This window comes from Equus asinus, chromosome 7 (genome assembly GCF_041296235.1).
Source record: "Equus asinus isolate D_3611 breed Donkey chromosome 7, EquAss-T2T_v2, whole genome shotgun sequence".
In the NCBI taxonomy this organism is placed as follows: Eukaryota; Metazoa; Chordata; class Mammalia; order Perissodactyla; family Equidae; genus Equus; species Equus asinus.
Genome location: NC_091796.1, coordinates 29,589,824 through 29,612,279, shown reverse-complemented (window position 1 = coordinate 29,612,279; position 22,456 = coordinate 29,589,824). Strand labels below are relative to the sequence as shown.

General features: G+C 42.2%; 1 protein-coding gene across 8 annotated transcripts in view; it reads left to right on the top strand.

Moving 5' to 3' along the window:
* Nucleotides 1-22,456, top strand: part of SLC14A2 (solute carrier family 14 member 2) — a 442,098-nt gene that overhangs the window by 160,031 nt on the left and 259,611 nt on the right. For 3 of the 8 annotated variants that reach the window (XM_070513126.1, XM_070513127.1, XM_070513130.1), the window contains exon 3: nucleotides 16,882-16,937. The exons of the other annotated variants lie outside the window; for them this stretch is intronic. The gene's annotated coding sequence lies outside the window, so the exon portion shown is untranslated. The remainder of the gene's footprint in view (nucleotides 1-16,881; nucleotides 16,938-22,456) is intronic. 8 annotated transcript variants of the gene reach the window in all.

Sequence of the window (22,456 nt, the reverse complement as noted above, 5' to 3'; positions counted from 1 at the left end):
TCTGACCGCCATCCACCTCTTAATGAGGCCCAAGAGCATACCAAATTTTATCAAAGCATATCAAATTTTATCGAAGCTTTATCATTATTTTCTCACAGTAAGTGTGTGATTATGCTAAACCTTCAGGCCCATTTTAGATAAAATCTTCCCTATTAAGTCTCCTCTAATTTTGCAGTTATCACAGGACTTGACCATGGCCAAAAAGAATATTATGCATGTACTTCATTTTATGCATCGAACTGTAGGAGCAATAGGGTAAGTAAAGAAAAACGGCTCTCACTAACTAGCTAAGGGACCATATGTAAATCTCTTCCCATCTTACCTGCCAAATGGAACAGTAATTCCCATCCCACCTCCTCACCCAAGTAATATAAGGCTCAAATGAGACAGATTTGAAAAGGATTTAAAAAATTGAAGTAGAGACTCAAATAGAAATTATTAAGATGATCCATTCTCCTTAAACTCTGGTGTCTTGCCATTCTTCCATGGCACCTGCCACTACACTCTTGTGGCTTCTCTCCTATAGTGGTGGTGGTGTGCAATAGTGTAATAGTGTAGTGCCCCGGAAAGAACAAGGGTATAGATACTGCAAGACTAGCCCTTCCTAACTGAGTGACCATGGCAACCCATTTAACCTTATGGACACTGTCAGTATCTTCCAGCCAAAGACCACCAGAAACACACCTGTAGTTAACCAGGTTGAGTTTATTACTCTTTGCATCAAAGGATAATGCACATCATGGGGAACTCTGGGTCATCTCAGTAATAAGGTATTAGAAAGAACCTATTATAGAATTTGAGCCTTGGTTGGGTGATATGAGAGAGGGTCTAAAGAAATAAAGGTTGCCTGTAGTTTGGATGCTATCAGAAAGCAGGAAAGAGTCTATGATTGGGTATCTTAATAAATCTTATCTATAGTGGGAAGAAGGATAAATCTATAACTGATAAAGAAGTAGGACTCACTCATTTTAGGCAAGAGAGGGGTGTGTTTGGTATTTGTGGGTGGCATGGTGAACTTGTTTTTGTCTACGTCTAGACAAAATTATGAGGTGGCCTTGCTTCGTCTCACTTTATCATGATCTCAGAGCAGCCTTGCCTGAGGTTAGTATCCTTTGGGATTGTTAATGCCCATCAGGAGGACAATATGACCTAGCTGTGAGTGCCAGGCAGCTTTCAGATGTCAGAGGCTGCTCTTTTTTGGCTCTCAAAATTAGTTCAACTATTTGTGAACCTCCCTGAATCTCAGCTACGTCATCTAGAAAACAGAAATAACAGCTCTTAGCATTGTTATCGTGGGTCAAAAGTGGTACTATTTGTGAAAACTCTTCGTCCAGCTCTGGTCTCCAGGACCTATGACCCCTTGACATTGTTGAGTTTTCCTGGGCTATTAGGCCATCACCTCTCAGAAGAGACATTTTACATAGAGCTTCATAGTTTGAGTCCTCTAAGGAAGCTGCTCTTGAACCCTTCTGATAAACCTCTCTCTGCAGCTGAAGCCAGCCAGTGTTCTGCACTTCTTAGGCAGTGAGTTCTCTCTTCCACCAGCTGGAGCTGGGCTCTCTGACAAGAGAACCTAGCAGAACCTAGCAGGCCTGAATCCATCTGCCCAAGTCATGCAGTTGGATAGTGACCCTTGGCACATATTTGGTTAATAAATAATTGCACTCTTCAAATTAAGACATCATCAGATGTTGGATTTGGAAGACATTAGACATATTCTTGACCAAGCTTCTTATTTTATAGTTAAGGAAATTAAAGATCAGAAAGGAAAGATTTCCTGAGTTTAGTTTTCTGTAGTCTCCTGACTACAGTCAGCCCAAACAGTACAAGCCATGAAGGCTCAGGACTGGATCTGATACATTCGCTTTGCTTTTAGATCCTGGCTTGAGCCAACTGAGGGCTTCAGCCCTTGAGTAGATGCTTTATTTTTTTCTTTTTTGATGTATCTTGAATGTAGCTCCTAGTGTTTCAATAATATGGACTATAAACCCCTCAAGGGGTATACTGGCTGGAGACAAAAATTGTGATTTCAACTCAATTCAAGCAAGTAATGTTTGGGAGTAATACTTGTGCTCAATGCTGGGGATATGGACAAGAATTAAATACAAGCTCTACCTTCAAAGAGCTTTCGCTTGTATAGGGAAACATAGCCCACGGCAGGATGCATGGAGTACTATAATGGGGGTCAAGGGATTTCATCGTACCTGAAGCTGTAGGGGAAGACTTCATGCAAAACAGACATTTATGCTGGGGTTAGTCTATACGGCTTGATATGAAGTACATCTAGCTACCACCTTATGTCTTCCAGATTCTCCACAGTGCTTAACTCTCCACCTGACTTTTGTTACCTGGAGACCTAATGAATACATACCCTGAATTATAAGAAAGAACCATACAGCCTCATAGGTCAGAATGAGGTTAATTCAGGTGTCATTAGTCTCTGAAATATTTGCATTTTAGGACTAATCTCTGTATAAAGAATTTATGAAAGTTCTAGGCACTTATTAAATACTTCTAATTGATTAAACGACACCAATATTTTCAGATGTCTCTTTTTACACTTTATGTAGCTCTGTTGAAAAGAGCTGGGAGATATCCATTTGTCCTATGACCATGGTGGTCTTGCATAATACATGGCAGAGAAAGGGTTTAGTTTGGAGCTGCCAATAACCTTTAACATTGCCTAGTCCAGTAATGGAAAACAGTTTTAATCTCAATAAAATCTCTATTTGGTTGATAGCAGTGTTTCAAATGCAGTGTTGAGAGGGACCCTGAGTCTAATTCAGTAGGAAAGAGCACTGTGACCTATTAGCAATATGTGCTATGGGTGTAGACTGTCTGGCTTCATTTGTGCTACACATTTGCCTTCTCTGATATATTCCAATGCCTATGTTTTACAGAAAAGCAAATTAAAAACTAGAACGTGATTTGCCCACGATCACACAATGCATTAGTGAGAAAAATAGAACCAAGACCCAGGTCTTCTGATTCCAAGTATACTGCTTTTCCCATAATACCATCAAGCTCCCAGAAGCACCTGGGAAGTTCTATGTAAGCTTTCTGTGGAAAATAGAAGAAATTGACCCATTGTATACTAATACAGCACAGCCCCAGGTAGAAAAATTCAGTGACCATATGGGCCATATGGTAGCTCCTTCAGCTCATAGAATCCCAGAGACTAAGAGTTGAAATGGGCTTAGCAGTCATCCAATAAAATTATCCAGCCAGTATAGGATTCTTTTCTACAGCTTCCTTGATGGTCCTAAACAAAATATTGATAGAGGCAAGATTTCTATTTGTTACACTTCCCCTCCCTTGCCTTCTCTACTTCTCCTCAATCTCCTGGGGCTCCCTTCATGGGCCACCAGGTATTCAGACCCCCATGATGCCCTCGATCCAATTTAGACCTTTCACTCAGGCTTAATCTTGCCCCAAGTTGTTCCATAATTCAAAATGTATAAACCACTATCCCAGCTAGATGTTATAGGAAAACAATCTGAAAAATATCCTTGGGTGGCTGCCGTGGGCTCTGCTTTCCTAGGTTTCCTTATTTCCTACACTTCTGAACCAATCTTTTCCCTCTCTTTTCCTCCCTGCAGCCCCCAAGAGGCCTCTGAAAGTGATGTGAGGTGAGAAGGATGAGTGAGGTTAATCTGAGATTCATTTACAGGATGGATTTGAGAAGGACCAATATCAAGAGTAAATCTCCAGACAAGGAGCAAGTTGAAAGAGCCAAGGAGAGTCCCTGGGTTGTGAAGTGGGGGAAGAGAATTGTTCTTATATACGTAAGACATGCTAGCGTAGGCACTACACAGGGAACTAGAGATTGCACATCAGTTACATTTGTTTGAAAATGAGAAAGCTGAGACTAGAAGCCTTTGCACTTTCTCTTAAACCACTGGGACCTTACCCACCGCACTGAGGAGGAGTAAGAGCTTGAGGGAGCCATATAGACCCTCTGCTCTACTGGTTGTGATGTGCTTTCTCCACCTCCAGCACTTGGTTTCACCTTCAAAAGGAAGAGCAGCATGGAACCTTCCCAGGACCAGCCTGGGAATCCATGTACAAATCCTCTTGCTGTAAAGTGAATGGATCAGAACTTTGCTCTCTAAAGGGCTTCATGGCTGTAGGATTTTTTTGTGTTCCTAGGTGGGAATTAGCCCACAGGCTTCATAAAGGAAACATTCTCCACTTTCTTGGGGCTGCAGAGGATGCCCCAAAGTTACCCCCAACCTGCCTTGCCCTGTTTCTGAATAACGGGATGGATTTAGGATCGACTGTTAGGCGCTGCTGCCCTCTGCTGGGTGGTATGTAGCCAACTGCCCCCACAAAGTACTCTGTCCACCCCCTAGCTGCCCAGCCACTGCCCTTGTGTGTCCCTGTGGTGACCTATCTGTCATCTCATGTTCAAGTGGAAAACCACAAGGAAACTGAGGACTCAGGAGGGTGTGTGTACATGTGTGTGCTGCAGGGAGGTGGGCATGTGAGTATAAACCCAAATGGCCCATTGTCCTCAGTTAAATGAATGCTACCCTATGACTTGAGGGAGACCTTAACCGAGGTCTCACTCAGCAGAAAACCACGCACTGGTTACCCATATGGTGGCACCTTCAAGCGAAGATGACCAGGGGGCTTTCAAGCTTCATCTGCCTTTTGTTATCCATGAGCTAAAGCACAGAAGCAAAATGGGAATAATTGGACGGCAGGGGAACATCAGGATATTCTAACTGTTCTCCTTGGAGATGAAAAGGGAAGCGGAAAAACATCTGCATGCTGAAATCTGCTTCGACGTGCTAAGTGGGCCAGGAAAACCTGCAGCCACGAAGTGGGGCTAATTTACTGCTCTAATCACCAGCATCCAATCTGAAGCCAGACATTATCTTAGAGTACACACCAGTTCCAGGTGGCGCACAGCAAATGTTTGATTAGCGCTACCAAATTCCCTGCAACTTGATAACGCTTTCAAGTGTGCAGGAATCACAGGGCTGCGCCCCGAAGGAGCTGGGCTGCTGCTGGCTCCGCAGCAAGCTGTTTGCCATTGGGTCACGACCTTCCTAAGATGCTGAGGTCCCAGGGTGCTGAGATGCTGGATTTGCACAGGCAAAGGAAGGAACTCAGCAGGGGTCAAGGGAGATGGATTTAGTCGATGAGGAAGAACCCAAATGTTTCCAGTGAGGCTTGAAAAATGGAAGAGGGGGAGAGTGGGAGATTAAAAACTCATGTAGTATCTGATAGGTGCCAGGTGCCAGATATTTTATATACCATTCATCCTCACATAATAGTACATGGTTACCATTACTATCTGCCCATTTTGCAGATGAGTGAACCGAGGTACAGACAGTTTAAGTGACTCACCCAAGATATCTTAGCTAGAAAATCATGGAGCCATAATTTGAACCCAAGACTGACTTAAAGGCCTTCAAAGTAAATGTCTCTGAAGAAATAGAGGTCAAATAAGGTAATACAGATGTTAGAGTGGTCTAGGTGTTTCACAGAAAAGTAACAGGAAGACTCTAAGTCAGTCAGTCGGTGGCTTCAGAAAAGATGGAAATAAATTGACTTAGGCAGCTGACAACTTCACTAAGCGCCTGCCACCTCCCCAGGACTGTCTTCAGAGCTGTGAGTGAAGCAGAGACATGGTGCCTGCCCTCAAGGTGCTCAGGGTCTGTTTGGAGGAGATGAGACTGTTTGGCCCAGATGTGAGGGGTGCTGCAGGGTTCAGAGTTGAGAGCTGCACTGACAAAGAAGGATGCTTCAAATCAGCAAAGACAAGTATAAGCCAAATTGTGGAGGCAAAAGTGATGGTGGCGAGTTGTTCTGGGGTAAATCAAGAGGCCCAGATGAGAAGTCACATCTGTGGAGCTGGAGTTGGTTCAAAAATTGCAGCTGGAAACTACTTCTGGCTGGCTCTTAAAACCCAAACTAAAGGATCAAAAGTCTCATGGAAATTTCATATCCAAAACTCATAGATGGGAGGGGAGATGGTATTAAAACTGAAGAGAGGACCAGGGTGGAGTGAGGATTGTTGACAAGGAACTCAGTTTTCGTGACACCTGGAGTTGGAGCTATTTCCTACAGTGTCTTCTAGAATTCAAGGACCTCAGGAGGGTCTTGGAAAACCAGGGCTAATCACAACCTCATAGTCTGAAGACACACCACACCCCCTAATGGACCCACACATTACATTGCGTCTATACCTGGCTTCTCCCTATTCTTCCTCCATTATATGTCACCTCGCTGGGTCCCACCCCAAAAAGGTGTGCTCCCTTCTCAGTGGCAGTGGGCACAGCTGCATTAACAGATAAACTGAGTCTTGCTAACACATAACCCATTCAGCTCCCTCTCCATTCAGCAACTGCTAAGATGCCTGCTTTCAGAAGCAGAACGCCTCTGTGGTTGACAGCACGGACTCTGGGGTCAGGCTAGGATCTGAGGCTCTGCAGCAGTACCAACTGGCTGTGGGACCTTGAGCATGTTACTTGACCTCCTGAGACCTCAGTTTCCTCAACTGTAGAAATGGGATGATGACAATATCTACCTCCCAGGGACATTGTGAAGGTTGATGACAATAATGAATGCAAACCCCTTCACACATAACCAGGCACATGGCGAGCATGTGCAATAAGTAGCAGCTTATTATTACTAATATGATTGTGATTCACTAACAATTTTTCTCTATGAACAGTCTATGAATGTCAACCCTCCCTCCCTCCAGACCTGGGCTCAAATTGTTTCTGGAATGCTGTTGTCTGAATTACTATTTTTCTCTAAACTGGGCATGACCCGATTGCCACTTCTTCCACTGGACCTTCTCTGATACTCTACACATTGTGGAATCCATGAGAATTTTGCTATATCTCCCTTACAACTTTCTTCCTTATATTATGGTCATTTATGTCCATGTCTTATTCCGGTCTTACAAGGATGAGCATCCTGTATCAGTCAAAATAGACTAAGCTATGCTGCCGCATCAAATGACCCCCAATCTCAAAGGTTTTAAACAGTAAAAGCTTTCTCTCACTCATGCTCCTGTCCATCCGCCGAGGGGCTCTGCTCATGGCAGTGACTTGGGGGCTAGGCTAATAGAGCAGCCACCGTCTCATACTTTGCTGGTCACTGTGCATAAGGGAAAAAGAGCCCTGGAGGCTCTCACACCAGCACTTAAATGCTCCAGCCTGGAAGTAACACACATGACTTCTTGCCACAGCTCATTGGCAAACTAGTCTTATGCCCCGCCCCCAATACAAGGAGGCAGCAGATGCTACCCTACCACCTGCCTCCTCATCCCCAATTTGAGGAGAGCCAGATATTGGTGAGAATGAGTGATGACTACCACACTCCTGGGAAGCAGAGGCAATCTCTAATACCACTTTGTACCACCCTCCATGTGCACCCAGCAGTGTGCCTTATACACAGTAACAGGACAGTAGGAATCTTTGCGTGCATAACTGAATGACTATATTAGTTCACAATCATGTTCTCTCTCCTAATGAAGATCAATGCCTTAGATCAAAAATCTCTTAAACACGGCTGGTAGAAATTTCAGGTATCCTCAGGGCAAGTCAGAAGGGATGGTATTTGGGGACAAGCCACAATTTTGTGTCCCTCTTATTCACATCATATGTTTTTAAATGTAAAAAATTCTATGAATTGCTATGACAATCAGTAACTGAGAAGGATTATTTTCCTTCAGGAAACTGATTCACACATGAAAGGGCATTTACACACAACATAACTGGAAGACAAGCCACAGCTACTTGTAGAAATTGCACAAAAGCTGGTATATACTGTGTCCACAGGAGGAGCCGAAAAATAGGCAAATCCCCATGAGGTCAGGTTATGTGAAGGAGGTCATTCCTGACCTGATTTTTAAAGGCAGTGTGCAGCTTGGGAAGGCTCAGAGGAGGAAAAGATCTTCTGAAGCCCACTTCATTCATACTTTGAAGAAACCATGAACCTGAAACAAGGCCTTACTTTATCACTGAAGGAGAATAGTTTCATTCCTTAGCTCTTGACAAGAGCTGTGATAATTATTTGAGATCTTCGTCCATTTGTTTCTGGTGTGTTGACTTCAACGCCCCAAGGTTGGGAGTATCTGGAGTTGAAAATTTTTATACATTGAGACACAGAATCTCTAACCCTTCCTCTCCACCTTCCCCTGTCATATTACCCAAGAGAACGTAAAAAAGTAGGAATTTTACCCATGTTTCCCATTCCAGAAGCTAGCTAGAAAGAAGAGCATCCTGGCACTTGCATGAAGAAGAGCTGCAGATCACAAACTCCTCCACTACGATCTACGAATAGAGAGGGGCCATACAAGCCACAGGTGCACACAGATATGTGTTTGTGTGTGACAGGACTGTATAGCCAAGGGGTTCTTATACATTCCAAATGTGGGTTGGCTCCTTCAAGGAAGGCATTCTGATGTGCTAGAAGCATCTAATGAAGATTTTTTAAATGTTGAATAAATAATTGAAGGAAGACAGAAGTAACATATTCATGTATATAAATGTGTGCATAGAAATGGACTCACAGTAACCTGGCATGAATGAGAAAAAGAGTGAACCCTTTGAGAGCTAAAACCTTTTGATTTCAAATCATTTTGATGGAAATCTTTCTAAAACATGAGATAAGTGTGAGCCCTGGTATTGGTGAGCCCTGACCATCATGAAGCTATTTGCTGGTGACAAAGATTGTCTTTCCGAATAATTATTGGCTGGCTGTGGAAGTTTGTGGCTTGAGTGATGGGACAGAATGTGTGCCAACTCCAGGGCAGGATTGCAACTTGTTTTCTTGGCTAAATTTTGATATTGGCTTGATGCTTTATAATTTTTCTTTCTCATGAATATGGGCTACAGATTCCATCTTCATCATTTCTTGAACCAAGGCACGTAGCTCTCTTTCTCCAAAAGTAATGGTCAACCCAGTGGCCCAACTAAGGTTTTCTAAAATGATCGTCTCATTTTTCATCAAGTCATACTATTCCTCATATTCAAGGACTGATCATTTTTGCAGTATAATAAGCATTGTTCTTACAGTTACTATCAGGTTCCCAAATCCACTTCAACCAGCGTTCTATTTCCCTTGGATTAAGTTACCGAGTAAACATTGCCAAATTATGACCTTTTAGGGTTTTGCTACAGAAGGTTTCTCAAACAGTTGTTCAACTCCAGAATTAAAAGTTGCTTTCTGTTTGAGGATATTTGTTTACAGGTGCCAGAGGACAAGACAGGACTCAGGCAAAATAAGAAAATTGGCAAATTTCTTTTGAAATTTTTTTGGTGAGGCACACCAAACAAAGAAAGTTTGGTGTGCCTCGCCTAATGGTTTTCTCCTTCTTTCTAGACTTCTAGACTTTTTCCTGAGCTTAGGGCCCCACGCTCATCTCCATTCCAAAAGATCTATGACTTAGATCCCACACTCACTCTAAAGAGTAAAAATGTTGACCCTGCTAAAAGATCTTTGCATTTTGACAGATATCCAAACTTTAAGCTGAAAGAAGGTCATTGTAGCATGCAAAAGCCCTTTTGGTGTTTGGGAGAGAGTTTGAGAGGAGGAAAGGGGCTATAGGTCCTGGAGCTGCAGAACACGCATGGTCCCTGATTTTTCCCACACATGAGACTGCAGACAGGACAAGTGTGACAGGTGTGCTTGGAGAAATCCGAGTTCTGGGGCAGGCACTGACACGCCCAGGTGATGCTTAAGAGAGACCTCTGTCCTGCTTCCTCTGTTCCTACGTGCCATCCTCTGGCTGGCCTTCATGAGGCAGTGAGCAATCTCAGGCAGTACCTCATCATTGCCTCATGTGCTTGCAGGGCTCTCAGAGCGGGACAATCAGGATGCACTAAGTGAGCTTTCAGTCCACTAAGCTTCCTGGAGAGAATGGCACTCCTTCGTGCCGTCCACCCCACACCCTCATCAGAGAATTCACTCATTTATCATTAAACGAATGTGCACCTTCTAAATGTCTGGCATTGTTGGACAAAAATCCTGCTCTAATGGAGTTGACATTTTATTATCTGAGAGATAACAAAAAAAGATGCACAAATAAAATAGGGTATATATAGAATGTCAGGGAAGAGGGTTAGGAGGTGAGTGTGAATGAGGGGTGTTATTTTAGCTGGAGTGGTCAGGTCTGGAAGACCTAAAGGAAATGATAACAATTGCTATGTGTCACAAATGGCCACTGGGGCCAGGCACTGAGCTGAGCACCTTTCACAGCTCAATGAATGCTCCCAATAACTCAGTGAAGCAGTCAATATTGCTATGCCCATTTTACAGATGCGATAGCAACATTCAGAGAGGTTGAATACATTGTCCTGGGACACACAGAAAGAACTGAAAGAGCAGGATCCAAATCCCAGAATCCTAACCACTGTGCTGATCACCAACGTGGAAGGAGTGAAGACACCCAAGGCCATTTGGTCCCCTCAGGACAAGCTCTCACCAACAACCTCCCCCCTTGACATACACATGCTTTTCACCTATACTTGCTGGTGTCGTACTCTTTATCCAAGGGTTTAATTTTGTTTGAGCTATATGAATTCTCCTTGCTAAATGTTTAGAAAAAGGAGAATTGAAAAACCACAGTTGACTGGCTCCAGGTAATATTCGGGCCAATGAAAGCCTCATTGCCTCATAGCACAGCGTGATAATCAATGTGCATAATGTTGACCCAAGTTCACTGTAAAATGTCAGAATACATTTAATAGCTCTGTTTAAGATGGGCCAAAGTAGAATAACACATGTTTAAAAGACTTCCACTAATATGGTGGGTGTAGACAGTATTTGCTTTGACTGGAACATACCATGCTTACACGAAGAATTCACTTATCTAAAATGCTGAAATAAGGTATCATTTTGTGTGACTATACACTTTATATTTACACCTTGGAACATATGTACACACATTTATATGTAAATACGTGTGTATATAGTTTCTCCGTCTCTCTTTGAAATAAAAATACACAATTAGAAAATCAAATCTTTATTTAAATTATTAAGATTAAACCTGTTTTCTAAGAGCACATCTGCTTTCTAATAATGTGAATCAATTTATTTTCTCTTTAAGCAGTAAATTCTTGGCAAATGAAGGTAGAATGTGAAAAATTTCTCTTCACGTCTCCTTCAGTATTCTTTCTACAGCCATACTTGACTGGAAATCCTCTCCTTTCCCAATGTCTCCCTTATACCTATGTGATAATATTACTTAATATCAATTTTATATGTTGATACATTCTAGGGATATTTTGTATGCATATAATCTCAATTTGTATTTGAAATAACTTAAGAGTCTAAGAAGGCTTAAACTCCTATGTATCTTGCCCTCTTCTGTCAACCCATGCCTGAAATGTTGATTCACTCTCTTGATTGAAGGCTTCTCCTCTGCAGCACAAATTTATGCATCTATGCTCTCTGCAAGAACTGGCACATCAGTTGCTTTAACAGGAAATCCTTTGCAAGTTCATTTTTCTCCACAGAAAAGGTTGTGACAATAGATTGACCCTGTGCATCGTGGAAACCCAAGGTCTGAAAAAAGCAACACTCAGAAACTTTTGAAGGTTTGCTAACTCAAAAGAGGGGGAGAGAGCTTGAAGCTCTTGAGAGTGACACAAGCACTGGAAGTGGAGCTAGTTCATCCACTCTGACTCAGCCTCTTCCCAGTTGTCTAGAGAGCACCCAGCTCGCTCTCTGCCCCACCCATTCGTGCATAACTCTGGCCTGCTTTGCAGGCTGGATGCACAACACTCACCATTTTTCTCCCAGTTATCCTTACCAGAGCACAGCCAAGACTCAGTGAGTTCTCACTACGGGCCTTGCACCTTATAAGCATTATGATCCTATCGCATCCTCCCCTAAGCTCTCTGTGGTGTCATCGTCCCTGACTTACAGAAAAGAAAATGGAGACCCAAGGTCTTCCTTTCAGTAAGTGATGGAGATGGGATCCAGACTCAGATCTAAATGGCTCCAGGCTCTTAGCCCCTGCTCACCCTGTCTCTCAGATGGTCTTATTTCATTCAAGTTTGCCTTCTTCGGGAAGTTCAGGATTTTATAATTTGCCTTCTTAAAGAAACCAGAAATATTATGCACATTAAATATTTTATTGTGCTGTGATGCAATGCTACTGTCGTAGGTCCAAGTATTACATAGGGCCAATCAACTGTGAATTGAAAATCCTTGTACCTACTTCTTCTTGTCGCTCTGTTATGTACCAGGCTGTCAGGGATCACTTCACACTGTCATCAGTTTGCTACTTTGGACATCTCCCTTCCTCTTAATTGATTTCATATAATTTGTTAAGATGCTGGAAATCAAAGAATCATACTCCTTTAAATTGTGTGTAAATTGAAAGTAAAGAGACACTGAATTGAGTCCTCAGGCTTCACTACAAATAAAATATATATGAGATTTGTAGCATCCTTTGCAATTCACAGCGTTTTGGTTATTTCAAATTTAGAAACACAGACTGTCAAAGTAGAAATTACTTATAAGATATTATCTAAGTTTTTGATAATGACCATCCTAGCAGCTGTGAAGTGATATCTCATTGTGGTTTTGTTTGCATTTCTCTAATGAGTAGTGATTTTGAGCATCTTTTTATACACTTTGTGGCCATTATACATCTTTTTTTGTAGAAATGTCTATTTAAGTCCTTTGCTCATTTTTTAATTGGTTTATTTGTTTTTTTGTTCTTGAGTTCTAAGTGTTCCTTATATATTTAGGATATTAACTCCTTATCATATATAGAGTTTGCAAATATTTTCTCCCATTCCACAGTTGCCTTTTAACTCTGTTGATTGTTTTCTTTGCTCAAATCGGAAGCCTGTGCACCATTAGTGGGAATGTAAAATGGTACCACCACTAGGGCAGACAATACAGAGGGCTTTCAAAAAAATTAAAAATAAAATTACTATATGATCCAGCAATTCCACTTCTGGGTATTTATTCAAAAGGATTGAATTCAAGATCTCAAAGAAATATTTGCATCCCCATGTTCATTGCAGCATTATTCACAATAGCCAAAAGATGGAAACAACCTAAATATCCATCGACAGATGAATGGATAAAGAAAATGTGGCATACACATACAATGGAATATTATTCAGACTTAAGAAAGAAAGAAATCCTGTTATATGCTACAACATGCATGAACTTTGAGGATACTAGGCTAAGTGAAAAAAGTCACTTTTTTTTTTTGTTCTTAGAGAAGGACAAAAAACTGTATGATTCCACTTACAGGAAGTATCTAAAGTAGTCAGATTCTTAGAAGCAGAAAATAGTATGGTGGTTGCTAGGGCTGGGGGCAGGGAGAGATGGAAAGTTGCTCTTCAAGGGGTCTAGAGTTTCAGTCATACAAGATGAAAAAGTCCTAGAGACTTTCTGTACAACAATGTGCAAGTGGTTAACAATACTGTCATGTACACTTGAAAATTTGTTAAAAGGTAGATTTCCTGTGATGTGTTTTTTACCACAATTAAAAAAACAAGACAGAGAGATTATCTAATCCAGCCTGTTCTTTTACACATGAAAAACTTGAGGCTTAGAAAGAGTAGGTAGCTTTCTCAAATCACAAAGCTAGCTGGGAAAAGAACCAGATTTGAACCCACTCTCTCAGAAACCTGCTCGTCTGTATGCCAGAATTCTCACCTCCCTGCATCCTCCTCCCCCTGGAGAAACCCAGGAGCTGCGGGCTCAGACTCATCAGATCTGGAGTTGGAAAGGATGTGTAGCCACAGCCGTTAAATCAAACCCACTTCCTGACAAAGACATGTCACCCCAGACGTCTCTGACAGCTAGTCCACCAACTTCTGCCTGAATAAAAAGATGCGCTGCTCAGCCTTGGCAAGGAGCTCGTTCCATTGTTGAACAGTGATGATTTTTAGGAAATTACTTCTTATGTGAAATTGCAATCTGACCCTTACATCTTTCATTCATTTGGTCCCATCTTACTTTATGGATTAGCAAGGAAGAAATTATTCCTTGTTTCCCAATATGGGAGCCTTTCAAATATTTGGAGACAAATACGTTATGTCTGTATAAGTCTTCTCCGCAAGTTGCATTGAGTTCCTCAACCCATAGGTCATGTGTGATGTGGTTTCCAGATCTCCTCTCACTCTAACCATTCTGATCACCCTCTTCCATGTCAATGCTACTTTGTTCAGGCCCTTCTCCAGGTGCTACTCTCAGCACTGAATGCATTGTTATGGATGTGATCAGACCAATGCAAGCATCCCCATCTCCATCTGAATACCACACCACTAATTGCAGGCCCTATGGGAACATTAGATGTTTGGCAAGCGCATCTCACAACCGGAGCATGAAGCCAAATAAATCATTCTTAATCAATTTTTATCTAACTTCTGGCAAATCAGCTCACCTACATTCCAGTTGTGCAATTTTGATTTTTTTAACCTGATTTCATATCTTTATATTTATCCTTATTGAAATGTATGTTGTTTGTTCTGCATCTATCTCATATACAGAGAACTTCTTGTCATTCAGTGGCTGGCTTCCCCATGTGATTTTATAACACTTCCTTCTACATTTCATACAAGCCATTAATAAAATAAAGCTGCTGATCATGTCAGGGACAGAGTCCTGTGGAACTCTGCTAGAGACTTTTCTCCATCCTTATGCTGGTCCATTAACTGACACCTTTGAGGTCGATTATTTACTCAGATACATATTCGTACAATACTACTACAACACTGTCACCCATGTTGCTCCCCCTGCTTGTCCACACACACTCACAAAAATGTCAGAATTCCTTCTGTTTTCTTTTGCTGCCCTATTATTTTTTGTTTTATTTTTATCTTTACTTATCCATTTAATGAGTTATTTGTAGGAGCAGTGGAGTGTGAAGGTAAAGATTACAGTTCTGGAGTCAACGTGGTTAATTTGAATCCCGGTTCCATGTCTTACTAGCTGTGGGACCTCGAGCAGATTAGCGAATCTCTCCAAACCACAGTCTCCGTATCTCTAAATTATAGAGAACGATAGGACTTAACTCTTCAAAGAGATATTTAGAAAATTGAATAAACTAATCTATGTAAAAAATCTTAGTTCAATGCTTGGCCCATGGTAGGACTTCAGGAATTAGTGATGATGATGATGATGATGATGATATAAATAAATCACTAAATGCAAGTTTATATTACTTTTGACATTAATCCTAGCAGAGGCTTTAGGAAGTATCATTTATTGAGGGCCTACTGTATGCCAGGAGTTTGCATATATAATCTCAGTTAATTTTCAAGAAAAAAGAAGTAATATTCTATGCATAGAATTCATTTTATATATAGGAAAACGGAGGCTCATGGAGATTAAATGAACAGGGCAAGGCCCATGTAGATAAGATAACAGAACCAAGGATCTAGAGGAGTTCTTTCTGAGTCAAAGTCCTTGCCCACCTCATCAACCTCTCTGCTTCCTGCTTCTCTGTATTGAGTGTGTGGCTGAGATTAAGGCTGGATGTTAATTTCTGCCCTAACTCAGATGATGAAGGAATTAAGATGGCCATGCCACTCCCAGGCTGTCTCAGGGGTCAGACCAGCAGGATCTGATCACGAAGCAGCAGGGATTGGATGGGCAGACCTTCAGCATAAAACAATTGTGGAGTATCTCAAAAGAATTGAAAGCAGGGACTTGAACAAATATTTGTATACTAATGGTCATGGCAACTTTATTCACAAGAGCCAAAAGGTGGAAATAACCCACGTGTTCATGCAAAGATGAATGGATCAACAAAACCTGGTGTATACATACAATGGAACATTATTCAGCCTTCAAAAGGAACGAAATTTGAACACATGCTACAACATGAATGAATCTTGAGGATTTTGTGCTATGCAGAATAAGCCAGAGGCAAAAGGACAAATATTGCATGATTCTACTTATGTGCTGTACCTAGAGTAGTGAAACTCATAAAAACAGAATGGTGGTTGCTAGGGGCTGGGGGGAGGAGGGAGTGCGGAGTTAGTGTTTAATGGGTACAGAGTTTCAGTGGGGGATGATGAAAAAGTCCTATAGATGGACAGGTGGTACAACAGTGTGAGCGTACTTAATGCCACTGAACTCTACATTTAAAAATGGATAAAACTTTGTGTTGTATATATTTTACCATAATAAAAAGTATATTTAGACACCAAAAAATAGTATAATGACACTTATTAGGTGCTAAATCTCATCTCATTTAATCTTCACAACAATCTCAAGATGTAGGTCTCCTTACTGTGGTCAAGTTTGAGATAAGAGCACTGAGGCGGAAAGAGGTTAAAAAAACCAGCCCATGTTCACACAGCCTGTAAGAGCTAGAGTCAGGATTTAAACTCAGTCTGGCTTCTGAGTTTATGCTCTTACTCTCTGAGCTAAAACTGGCAAAACAAATTATTGTTCCAGACTCTAAGGAGAACCTTGGGCTTTAGGCAGATGGGAGTATTCACAGGGCCAGGGCCGAGGCCCCCCGGCAGGCAAGTGTGTGCTCCTGAGGCCAGTTGCCCAGGTTGTGAGCATCTGAGCTGGCCGAAAAGGAGCTGGCTGACCCACAGCCCTTGAAGCCATCACCACACTTCTCTGAGAGGAAGGGTTTGGAGTTAATCTCCAGTTCTGAACGCCTCCCCAAAGCCTCATAAATATCCCAGACGTGGGAGACCCAGCTGGGGTCCATCGTGGAGAAGTCCGTGTGGGTGAAATGCCACTTCCTTGGCTTCTGCTGTTTTCTGGCACAGAAGAACTTGGGAGGTTTCCTCGTGGTGGCTGATTTTTGTTTTTTCTTTTCCTTTCATTATTCTGTTTGATGGGGTTGTACTGGGAGGAAGAAGAACATATATTTTGATGGGACTATTGTTTTCTATTTGCATCAATTTTTTTCTACTTTTTCAGATCTTTCTTCTATTTGCTGCCACCCACACACTCCCAACCACACAGGAAGACAACTGGTGAGATTATGTTGGAGTTATAAAGGTTTTGACTGTGCTACTACTGCTGCAGAGGGATTTGCAAATGAGAGCTGGTGGCAAGAGCCAAGTGACAAAGCTACTCCATCAATGCTTTCCTCCATCCTGCCTTCCTTCCTTCCTCCTCATCCTCATCAGAATTGGCTGCAGCCCCAAAGGTCCTGTGGACCTGAGGCAGTTGACTCTCCTGTCACCGTTCATGGCCGTATCCCAGTCAGTTACAATTTGTGTTGCAAGGAGCTTGTCACTAGCAGTAGTTGAAGTACGGAAGTTTAGGGTAAACTTTTTTAAATGTAATATTTTTTGAAACAAGTTAAAACTTACAAAAGTTGCAAGAATAATACCAGTGATTTCATATACTCTTCATCCAGAGACCCCAATCAAATTACGCCAAATGCTCCTTTGTGTTGATGTCCTTTTTAGCAAAAGGAACCCATCCAGGATGTTGGGTTACGCCCAGTTGTCACACCTCTCTATTTCCCTCCATCTAGAATAGTCCTTCAGTCTTTTCTTGAGTCTAGCGCTCTTGATCTTTTTGAAATTACAAGGCAGTCATTTTGTAGAATGACGTTTAAATGGAGTTGGTCCATTCCTTACTCATAATTAGGCTCAGGTTATGCATTTTGTGCAGGAAATCCCAGAAGTAGTGCTCCATTCTTCTCACTGGCTTTCTCCCAGGTGGCTTGCAATGTCACTTTGCTGCATTCATGTTGATAAGATGGTCACTTGATTAAGATGTTGTCTTCCACATTTCTCCATTATAAAGTCAATTTTTCCCTTTTGTACTTAATAAGTATTTTGTGTGGCGATATTTTGAGACAATGCAAAGATCTCGTTCATAACCCAAGTTACACCCACTGGTTTCAGCATCCACTGATGTCTCTCGCCTGAGTTAATTGTCACTGTGATGATCACTAAATGGCGATTTCCTAATTCCGTCATTCCTTCTACATTTATTAATTGATATTCTCTTGTAACAAAAAACTTTAATTTCTCCCTATGTTTCTATTCACTTGTTTATATCAAAATTGACTCGTAGATTTCTATTTTATTCATTGGCTCATATCCATTCCTATCATAATTTATTTTGATGCTCAGCTTTCTCCTACATTTGGCCAGCAGGAGCCCCTTCGAGAAGGCTCCTGTGTTCTTTTCATCCAGTGGTATCATTCTTTGAGCAATTCATTTGAACTGTACTTCTCCTGCCCCAGCCCTGGAGTCAGCCATTTCTCTGAGGATTCCTTGCTCTTTCTGGTGGAGAATGGCGGTTAGAAGCTAAGATCTGGGGCTATATGTGCTCAGACCTACTAGGATGTTGCTCCTCTGAAGACCTCTAAGTTGACAGAACTTACTTCCTACCTCCTTCAGGCCTTTACTGAAATGTTATGTTCATGAGCCTTCCCTGTCTATCTCATTTAAAATTTCATCCCCTGACACCATCCCTAGCCTCAGTCCTTTCCTTTCCTCTGCTTTAATTTCTCCGTCCCTTATCATCATATAATAGTACAAGTATTTTTTGTATATTTACTTCATTATGCTCCCCCTCCAAAAAAAACTAATAAAACATTGACTCCATGAGAGTAAGCACTATTTTACGTGACCAAAACAGATGAAAATCCTTGTTCCCATTAATGAATGTGAAAGACATACAGGAATTACCCAAAAATAAAGTTGAGGCAGAGTGTGTATAATGGCCCTAAGTTTAGGAAAGCCACAGCCATGCAGGAAATGGCAGGATGCTGAGGCTAATGGCTGAGGAGGGGAGAGAAGGGTAAATGAGGGCAGAGCAGCCAGCTAAGCCCACGCCAGCCAGGGCTGTGTGGTTCAGCAAAAGGATTTGATGCATTTCCTCATAAGTGCCACAGGAAGCCCCTGCAGGGTTTAAATACAGGAGTGACCTAATCTAGCTTATATTTTTCGAAGATTTCACTGGCTACTTAATGGAGGAATAATTGAATAGGGGTAAGATTTTTAGCAGAGATACTTATATGGAGGTTGTTACAGTGGCTGAAGAAGAGATGATGGCCTAAGGTGGTGGCAGTAGAATGACAGTATAAAATTTAGGGAATGTTTTGGAGACAGACTCTCTAAGACCACTGATGATGGGTTAGATGTGATGGGTAAGGTAGAGGGAAGTGTCAGTAATGACCCCCAAGTTATAGTTTCAAAGATAGGGAATAGAATCTGTACTTGTCTGGCTTCAAAGTGGGTCATCGTAACTGCCTTGACATCCCCAGATGGCCAGAGACAAAGAATAAGGCTATGCAGGTGGATATTTGGATTGAGCGTTGCTTCACAAAATCTGTCCACATTTCCCTACCTACCAGGGAGCCATATCCTCTCTAGTCGAAGTGAGGATGTATGTCTTCAACGCCTATGACAGAGGCCTGCAGTCTCTTTGGTGGTCTTACAGAGACTCAGGAGCTGGCAAAGGAACCCCCAGGAAAACCCACAAACGAGGAATCACATTCCAGCCTTCTCACTCAACACCCCTCCCTTCCTTTCCTCCCGCAAAAATGTTTCTCTTTGTAATTGTCTATAAAAGATTATTGTCTGCATTTTATTTAATTATTCCGTATGAAGTAATTATGAGAGAATAATCAGCCAGTTCGCCGATAATAGACGTTTCATAAAAGAACACAAAAGACGCTAATAAAGGCAGAGCCAGCCCTCATCGCTGTCATTATTAGTTTCTCTACATCTTTAATTTTCATACATTTTTATTGTTTGCCTGAAATTAATTGTCCATTTCTTTCCCCAATCATGTTTATTGCAAGCGGGCCACTTCTAGATAGCTATTCCATTGGTGTGTTTATCTGGTGAATGTCCCAATAGATCTTGTCAATATTGAAATAACTATCTAGGAGTCTAGAAAGAAAAGGATCATGAAATCATTGTGTCTTGGTAGTCCACAGGATGATGGTGCAAGAATTTAACCACTCCCCCACCACTCCACCCCCTCCCGCTATCCTCTTTTTACAAATGAGGAATCTGAATCATTGAGAGGAGCTGCACAGCTTGTTGGTGGCAGTGATGAGACCAGAACTGGGATCTCTTGGGTGAATCCAGAATAGTGAAGCTATAGCAGGATTTAACTAACTTCAGAAGCAACGTAGCTTCCTATTATAGGTGAGAACCCTTTCAGAGGGTGGTGTCTGGGGCTTCACCATCCCTGAGGACACTATTTGAAAGCTTCTTCCTTTGACTCCTCATTCCTAAAAAGTTCTTATTATGAATATTTTAGACACTTCAATATCACCCAATAGGATGTATTAGTCTGATCAGGCTGCCATAACAAAATACCACAGACTGGGTGGCTTAAACAGCAGAAGTTTATTTTCTCACAATTCTGGAGGCTGGAAGTCTAAGATCAGGGTGCCAGCAGGTTTGGTTTCTGTGTGGCCTCTCTCCTTGGCTTACAGATGGTCATGGTCACTTTCTCTCTGTGTGCTCACATGGCCTTACCTCTGTGTTTGCAGAAAGAGAGAGAGAGAGAGAGAGGGGAGAAGGGGGCCACAATTCAGTCCATAACACAGAATAATAATTCAATTCTATCACAGAATCTCTTTGTTTTTTTTAATTTTAAACTAGTAATGGTAATAGGTACTTGGAGGCAACAGTGGTACTCTGTGTCTGTTAGCCATGGACACAGAGGTGTTTTTCAAACTTTTGAGATGGGTTGCCCCTGAGCGCCCTGCATTCCTGTTCACTCCTCCCCATGTGAGCTGGCCGGAGGGCCTGTGCAGTGGGTGCAGACTGGGCATAGAAGCAGGCAGGAGCAGGACACTCCACAACCTAGTTCATGGCCTCAGCCTTATTCACCCTGTGCTCTGGGTAGGGACCCTGTTTTATCTGTTCTCTTTTGTATCTCCAATGTCAGAAGCAGGTCCTGGCACAGAGTAACCACTCAGTCAGAATTTATGTAAGCCAAGTTTGATCAGCTAACTCCTCTGCTTAAAATGCTTCAGCGGCTCCCAGCACCCAGAGGGTGAAAGCCAAAGAGGACTTCCATAACTGGACCAGACTCTACTCCTCCAGCCCCAGCACTTCCCACTTTGGTACTTGCCCCTTTCTCTCCATATCTCCATCCATGCCAAGCTTCTTGCAGTTTGTAGAGTGCCTGAAACTCTTCCATACATCTATGTCTTTGTTCATGATGTCCCTGCTACCTGGAAGGACCCCTCCTTTATCTGGCTGACTGAGTTCACCATCAGGACTCTCTCACCTTCTCCCAGTTTGAGAGGTCCTCGCATGTAGGGGCTCCCATTGCCTTCTGTCCAAATCCTTACCAGTGTTATATGTGTCCATTAACTTGTCTGTCCCCTTCCTTTAGGTATCAGGTAACTCTTGTATCTGTGTATTCCTACTATCTAGCACAAGGCCTGGTACACCCGGAACTAAGTAGCCTAATGAATTATGACATTAACTTTTGCATTGTGTAGTAATAAGACTGGATTTCTAATCCATAAATCGAAAGCCAGTGCAGCATATACCGATGTAAGAAAGTTTATAGTCTTGGGAGCTCAGGGAATTTGGCTGACTCCTGATTTCCCTCTTTCGTTCCTTCTTCCCATCAGTTGGGAGGTGTCTCCCTTATGTTCCTTCACACCTGCTGGAAAGGCAGCTTGAAGGGTATGATGCATAATTCCCAAATCTGTCAGAATCTCCAGGGAAACTTATGGTTACATATTCCCAGGCCACAGTCTCCATTTCTAGTGAATTAGGCTCTCCAGGAGAAACCACAATTGTTTCTGTGATCAACCTGGTGGTAACCACTGGTATAATGGAAAGAAGACTGAAGCTGAAGTTTCCACCTGGTCTGGCCCCTGACGAGCTGAGTCTTCTTGGTAAGGTCCTTCATCTCTTTAGGTTTTAACCTTGTCTTCTATGCATGTAGAGAGTGCAACTGGATAGTGTTTGTCAATCTTGTTTTCTTAGCAATGGAACAAAATCTTACACAGAGCCCAACACATAAAACAGAAAAAAGTGGGGTTGTAACGGTCAAGGATGGAGCCAACTTCCCACTCAGCCTCACTTCCACCAGCACTGTCTTGCAAAGTCCTCAAGGCACTTCCATGTGGGACTTCCAGGGCTCTTTAGCATATAAATTGAAAAATCCTGAACCAGAAGATCTATGTCTCTGTCAGTTGTGGCATTTTGTGACCCCATCGTCACAATGTGCTTACTTGGAGATGAGCCCTCAGGTTGCTTTCTAGGCAAAGTCTGGGAAGTTGCAGAACATCCCCCAGGGCAGGAGACCAGTCTGAGAATGTGCAGGGAACAGCTCCAAGAAAAAATACAGAAGGACACCCGAGACCAGCGCTGGAACTCTGAGATCCAAAAGGTGCAGAGAGAAGGACACGGGTGAGCTGACCATGTCTGTGAGGTCTAAAGCCAGGAGAGGTACAAGTAGCAAAGGATTGACAGAGAAGAAGAGCCCAGTATACCACAATAAGAAAGGATCTGATCGTGCTTATTGCTGAATCCGAGGTCAATATTAA